This window comes from Macaca nemestrina, chromosome 10 (genome assembly GCF_043159975.1).
Source record: "Macaca nemestrina isolate mMacNem1 chromosome 10, mMacNem.hap1, whole genome shotgun sequence".
In the NCBI taxonomy this organism is placed as follows: domain Eukaryota; kingdom Metazoa; phylum Chordata; class Mammalia; order Primates; family Cercopithecidae; genus Macaca; species Macaca nemestrina.
Window position 1 is genome coordinate 17,757,741 of NC_092134.1, and position 7,048 is coordinate 17,764,788.

Sequence of the window (7,048 nt, forward strand, 5' to 3'; positions counted from 1 at the left end):
AGTGAGAAACCCAGTCATAGACAGCCTTGCAAAAACAACTCTTGAGAGATGAGTCTGCTTGTTAGGAACCATCATACAATGGAAAATTTCTTAAACCTTCTTTTCAGGCATTATAAGGGCTAACTTTTTAGAACCATAAGACTTGCAGAAAATGGCGAACTTAGGTGGCCTCTGGGGTCAGAACTTTGAGGACATGACTGAAATGAGTTCAATCACTCTTTGAGGTCACTTTATCAAAACACTAATTCTGGGCTCCGTCTGAGGAGGGGGGTTTCAATCTTAACTGGGGGGAACCTCTGCCTTGACAAAAAAATAAAAGTCATCTGTTTATGTTTCATAGACTCTAAGAGGAACTGTCTCAGGCCATGAAATGCAGGCTGGACGAGCCCTTTCACGACCCTTCACAGAGCGTTTGCTTTCTTTTGTTTTCAAATTCATAGAATGTCACAATCCATACAGGATGGTCTGGCCCAAACCCTTCACGGGCCAGAAGGGGACACTATAGGGTCAGCCTCCTCTGTTCTGACTCAGATAGCATCGCTGGGCGCCACTTGTGCAATCACTGGTCTCACGTGACTCCTCAGTTTGCTCTTCATCTTCTGCTCTCCTCACAGGCTATGAAGGACAAGGATTAATTTATGGTGCTATGAAATGCACTGGGCTTATCAAGGGTTTTTATGGGTTAATATCCACAAGCTTCACCTCCCTTACCTTTGGTCCTGGAGATCATGTTTACAGTGCAAGCTTGAACTTAGTGGAAGGGGTTAGGTGAGGAAGAAGGCAATTAAAGGACTCCCAGTCACCTGCTGGCCTGTTCAGAGCAGGTAAGACTTGCCTAGGTGTGGGCAGGGGGCCCTTCACCCAGAGCCGTATCTCTGGAGAAAGATAAATTCACAGTTAATAAAGATAAGGGCCTGAGAGAAATGCCATTCAGGACTGCATTGCCAGCCCAGCCCAGCCGATCAAAGCCAACGGTGACTAATTCTCTTAATGGGAAATACCGGGGGTCACAGAAGGTTTTGTGTCACAGGGTTGGTGAGGAAAACCAGCTTGGGCAGGCATGGCTTTGAACCCTGCCTTCATCACTTAACAGCCACGAGATCCTGAGCAAGTGTTTTACCTCTTTAAGCCTCAACCTGCGGGATCTCTCTTTCCTTAGGCCTCTTGGGAGCGTAAACTATAATGATGTATGAAAAGCAACTGGTGCCATGCTGGGCACAGGGTAGCTAATCAATAAATGTGAATTTCCCCCTTTGCCCCCTTTCCCCTTTTCTTCCTTTGACCGTGCCTTTGAAAATAAACTCATCTGGAGACTGGGCGCGGTGGCTCATGCCTGTAATCCCAGTACTTTGGAAGGCCGAGGCGAGCGGATCAGTAGAGGTCAGGAGTTTGAGACCAGCCTGGCCAAGATGGCAAAACCCCGTCTCTACTAAAAATACATAAATTAGCCAGGTGTGATGGTACACGCCTATAATCGTAGCTACTCGGGAGGTTGAGGCAGGAGAATCGTTTGAACCCAGGAGATGTAGGTTGCAGTGAGCCGAGATCACACGACTGTACTGCAGCCTAGGTGACAGAGAAAGACTTTGCCTCAAAACAAAACAAAACAAAACAAAACAAAAAAACTAAATTAATTTTGTTTGCTTGTATCCTTTCATTCATTAAGCCATTGATTCATGCAACAGACATATAAAGCACTTACTAAGTGCCAGAATCCAGGCTCAGCATAGAGCATATTTAAAATATCAGATGCAAAATTTGTCCTTATGAAGCTATGGTCTAAAGAGGGGAAGAAATGTTAATTCGGATAGCTACCACACATTGAACACTTATGATGTGCAGTGCTTTTCCTGTATTTACTCATTGAATCCTCATAACAACTCTCTGAGGTAGAGACCATCATGATCCCATTTTATGGATGGAAAAACTGAGGCACAGGGTCATGAAGTAATTTACCCCGGATGCCATAATTAGTAAGTGTCAGAGTATAAGTGTACCCTCTAGCCCGTGTGCAGAAAACCACTGCAGTGTTACAAGAAGATAAGTATTAACCCTTTGCACTTGGTGATTTACCCATTTGGGGGCTATTGGTGGAATTTGGCTAATTTGGTTGTCTACCCCCTTGCTGCTAATCCAGAGTGTGTGGTCCATGGCCTGGCAGCATGGACATACCCTGGGAGCTAGCAAGAAATACTGAATCTCAGGCCCCACCTCAGACCTGCTGAACCAGTCTTATTTTGACAAGGTTCCAGGAGATCTATGTGCCCGCTGGAATTTGAGAAGTGTTTGTTTATGTGTCCAAACTATCTTTCCACTGGCATAATTAAAATTACAACTAAAAAGCCACCCAGGCAGTGCCATTGTGTAATCCTGAAGTCACTGGTTGAGGAGACCTGTGAGATGCCCATAGGAAGTAGCCTGAGCACCCCTTAAGTGGCTTGACCCCACATTTCTTCAACCCCCTTAAGACTCTGCTGTCACCTACAGTATCTTCCCTAAAGTCATCAGCGGGGTTCAAACGTTCCTTGGCATAGAATCTCCTGCAGTGCTTCCTAAGCAGAGATGTTGACCTGTAGAACGTGCCCTGTTATAGGCATGGGTGGGGTTAGAGTCAGTTTCTGGTCCACTCTCCAGCGTCCTCATGGCCCTCATCATTATCTACAATGACGTGAGTCATTCAACCGTTCACATCTTCACCATAGAGTCATTCCATTAGACTGTCACTTTCATGGGGGCAGCTATTTACCTGGATCAATTACCTCTACATCCCAGCACCAGGAAGAGACCTGGCACATAGGAGGTGTTCCATAAATATTTGTTGAATGAATGAATAAATGCAGAAACCTATTCTAAACCTTTTTTTTGAGACAAGGTCTCACCCTGTCACCCAGACTGGAATGTAGTGGCACACTCTCAGCTCACTGCAACCTCCCCTTCTGGGACTCGAGCAATCCTCTCTCAGCCTCCCAAGTAGCTGGGATTACAAGCATGTGCCACGATGTCTGGCTAATTTTTTCTATTTTTTGTAGAAATGGGGTTTTGTCATGTTGCCCAGGCTGGTCTCGAACGCATGGACTAAAGCGATCCTCCTGTTTCAGTCTCCCAAAGTGCTGGGATTACGGGTGTGAGGCACTACGCCTGGCCTAAACTTTTAAGTAAATAATTCCCAAACTTTAGTGATTGAACATTGATTAGAAATAAATTTTGTGTCACACCCTGCAACTGACCACAGCTCTTCAGGGTGCCTAAGAGGGCTGAGATTGGAGAACAGCACAAACTTACCCGTTGTATTAATTTAGTACTGCTGCCACAACGGAATTACCACAAATGCAGTGGCTTGAAACAACGCATATTTACTATTTTACAATTCTGGAGATAAGAAGTTCTAAAATCAAGGTCTTGGCAGGGTTGCATCTCTTCTGGACACTTTAGAGGAGAATCAGTTTCCTTGCTTTTTTTTTTTCTCCTAGAGGCTGCTCACATGCCTTGGCTCATGGCCCCCTTCCATTCTTCAAAGCCAGTAGTTGTGTTGCTCTGATCTCTGTTTGCCTTCACATCTCCTCTGTCTCTGGTTCTCCTGCTTCTTTCTTATGAAGATCCTTGTGATGACATTGGACCCTCCTGGGTAATCCAGCATGATCCCCTCATCTCAGCATCCCTAGCTTAATCACAGCTACAGAGTCTCTTTTGCTATGTAAGGTCACATACTCACAAGTTCTGGGGATTCCAGGGATTAGGATGTGGAAGTCTTTGAGGGGTGAGGCATTATTCTGGCTACACTGACTTTACTGCCTACCCCAGAATAAAAGTGAGTTGAGGCTGGTATCTCCTCGGAGTGGTATCTGCTGTCTAGATCCATCATTGCTCATCTATCCCAGGCCTTTTCTGTGCGATGACTCTGGCTCTCTTCCATTTCATTTCCTCCAGGATCCTCCCTCCCTTTTATGCCACCTTTCTTGGTACTTTAGATTCTTAGGATATTCATGCTGAACAAATACTCATTTTTATTATCAATTGTTTTTTAGGACAGGGATAGCCAACCTTTAGGATTTAGTGTTAATCACTAATTGTCAACTAACTGTCAATCACTAATGAATCAACTAAGATTGTCCACTTTGGATATGCCACCTTGAGAAGAGCCGATTCCAGGGGTCATAGGATACATGATATTATTTTCTGGTGATGGATGATACTTATTTTGGTTTTTGTTTGTTTGTGTGACTTTTGTACCACCCATGAAGATAATTTGAATACTCTTAGAAGGGTAATCAAACTAGACCAGGATCTTGGAACATCTGAGAATAAACCTGAAATCAATTAATCACATCTACTACATGAAGAAATGGTTTCTTTGGCTCCAAGCTCACAAGGTGGATCCCAAGGGAGAAACAGAAAGTGGCTTAAGAAAATAAACCCAGCTCCGTGGTCCATGAATGGCGCTACCCAATGTCAAGAAGTGACAACCTGGTTGTGAGAAATATGTCTTGGTGGCACCATTTTCTCTAGAGCCCAGTGAGGATAAACTACAGCCCTGACTGAATTCAACTAAGAGCGTAGGACTAAGTACTGGCACCAAGGCCTTGCTCTCAAAGTCGGGTCATTCTAAAGTTCTAGAACTTTCTTTAACTTAGGCAGTGCTGTCAGGCAGAGGCTTTTGAAGGGCCAGATGGGACCTGTGGAGAAGAGGTTAATTCTTATCACTCTTGGGGCATCTCTCCTCACATCTCTTTATAACTTGTGAGATACCTGGCTCCTGACTGACTGTGTCAAGGAGGGTGTGGCCCCCACGTCTGGGCCTCCCCTCTCCTGCTCGTGAGGCCATCATGTTCTGATTAGTATTAATAATTGATTTATATAGCACCTTTTACAAGCCTGCAAATACTGTCTGCAACCAGTCCCTGTGTGGACACACGCATCACTTCACTCTCAGATGATAAGCTGCCACCTCACGGGGTGGGCAGGGAGGTGCGGCGGGCGCCAGTCACCTCAGTGGCGCCAACGACGTGACAAGGAGACAGTTTGCTGGAGGAAGTAGGGCAGCACCTTATCTCTGCTGGCTGGGGTGGGGGACCAGGCGGAGGTGATTCTGGGCTTGTAATTAGTAACTTGAAGGGTTGGACTTGTGAGTACCCCAGGTCAGGAAAGCATCTTTTGGCATAGGATAGGGTTGCTTAATTATCTCATTATTTAGTCAGGAAAAAAAACCCAAAACAAAACCCTGAGATGCTGCTGGAATAAAAGAATGCCAATGGCAGAGACAGGGTAAAGCCGACACGTCTGTGGGTCACATCAGCATGTAACCTGGGGCTGTACGCCTTTGTTTCCCCTGCCAAGCTGAAGCAGATGGTGGAAGATGGTTATCCAAGGCTCATGTCATTGGCTGCCATATTGTATGGGGCTTGGGGAGCTCATCTTATATTTTGAGGCATCCTAAGTTAGTGTTTGAAGGAAACTGAGGGTTTACAGGGCCCTCGTTTGAGCTATGGGAAGTCCTGTAGTAAAGAAACTCATTAAATTTAATTTAGTTCAGTATTTCCCAAACCTACTTGATGTTATCATTTTGATGAGGGTCTGCCTGTTGGAGCTCATTTAGGATCTTTACTTATGTTTTTGAGAAAAATCAGCATTATGTAGTTGAAGGAAATGAGTTCTGAATTAAGTCAATTTTCTGGTGGTCTTGAATGAGAGCATTCATGTAGAGACAAGTTCTATACCTTACTAGGTGGGTAATCATGGGAAAGTCACAGACCTTCTTGTAACCTCAGTTTCCTCATTTATAATAGTACCCACTGCACAGGGATGAGGCACAGTGCCAGGCACATAGTATCTGCTCTGTAAAGATAAGCTATTTCTTATTTTATCATCATGAGGACCATCAACATGTCCATCATCTTCATCAAATAGCAATGTTGTCTGAGGAGAAATGAAACATCTTGGTAGATCAGACAACAACAACACCCAGTTTCCCAGAAAGGAGGGGTGAGATACAGAGAAAGGTTTCCATGTTTGCTCAGATTCTAGTGTCCTATTCCTTGGGAGGTCAGTGGGGAGAATCCAGACTCACCTAGGAGTAAAGCTCAGGGATGAGTCAGAGCTCTTGAGTGGCCAAGTGGAAGGATTCAGAGACCAGGAATAAAGTACGAATTCCCTAGGAAGCCATGCGATGCGGTGTGGACTGAGATGAAGAAGAATCTAGAACTTTGGCAGAAGCATCTGAATTAGAACTTTTCAACTCCATTCCACCCAACTCTAGTCCATCTTCCATGAACAAAGGGTGGCGTTACTAAGTCAATAGGGGGATGGCAGCACGTGCTTCCCCTCCCGGAGAGTCAGGAAGTTGATCCATATAGTAAAAGCTTTGAGGAGTCTTGCAGTAAAGAAACTCATTACATTTAATTCAGTTCAGTATTCCCCAAACCCATTTAATTCCTGGACTACCTCCTTTATTTTATTATTTTATTATTTCATTAAAAGAATACATATTTTTATCTAAACATACTTTGGGAGAGATTGATTTAGACCATGAGAATTTGGAAGAATTGTCTCTTCCAAAGCTGGAAAAAAAATAGAGATTTTAAAAATCGAATTTATGTGTTTTTAATGTATCCTACTTGAACATCTTTTTTCTGTTTGTGTGTTTGAACTTGTAAAGAGACTCACCACCACTTCTAAATTATTGTTACTGTGTTTGTGTTTGAAGTGTTGGTCTGGATTTTGCAGCATTTAAAATGGTTTACTTAAAGGATGAGGAGGGAGGAATAGCCATGTTCCCAATTTGGGATAATGTCAACACTATTTATGATCCCGTCGATACTAGCCACAATAATGTGTTTTTATGATCATGTCAATGCCATTCGCGATCATGCCAGTACAATAGTAGCAACAACTGTCATTGATGAGTGCCATTTAGGAAGTCATGTCTGTGTACCCTTCCCTACACTAAGCAGGTGACATGTGTTATGTCATGTAGTTCTCCAAATAGGAAACTGAGGCTCAGAAGAGGTAGGTAGCTTGCCCAAAGTCATGTCACTAGAGAGTAGCAGAGCCA

At 44.0% G+C, this 7,048-nt stretch overlaps 1 long non-coding RNA gene across 1 annotated transcript in view; it reads right to left on the reverse strand.

The window, feature by feature from the left end:
- Positions 1–6,186, reverse strand: part of LOC105495302 (uncharacterized) — a 30,231-nt gene extending 24,045 nt beyond the window's left edge. Inside the window, exon 1 of the long non-coding RNA XR_011608801.1 lies at positions 6,065–6,186. This is a non-coding gene — a long non-coding RNA (uncharacterized lncRNA). The remainder of the gene's footprint in view (positions 1–6,064) is intronic.
- Between the last annotated feature and the right edge of the window lie 862 nt (positions 6,187–7,048).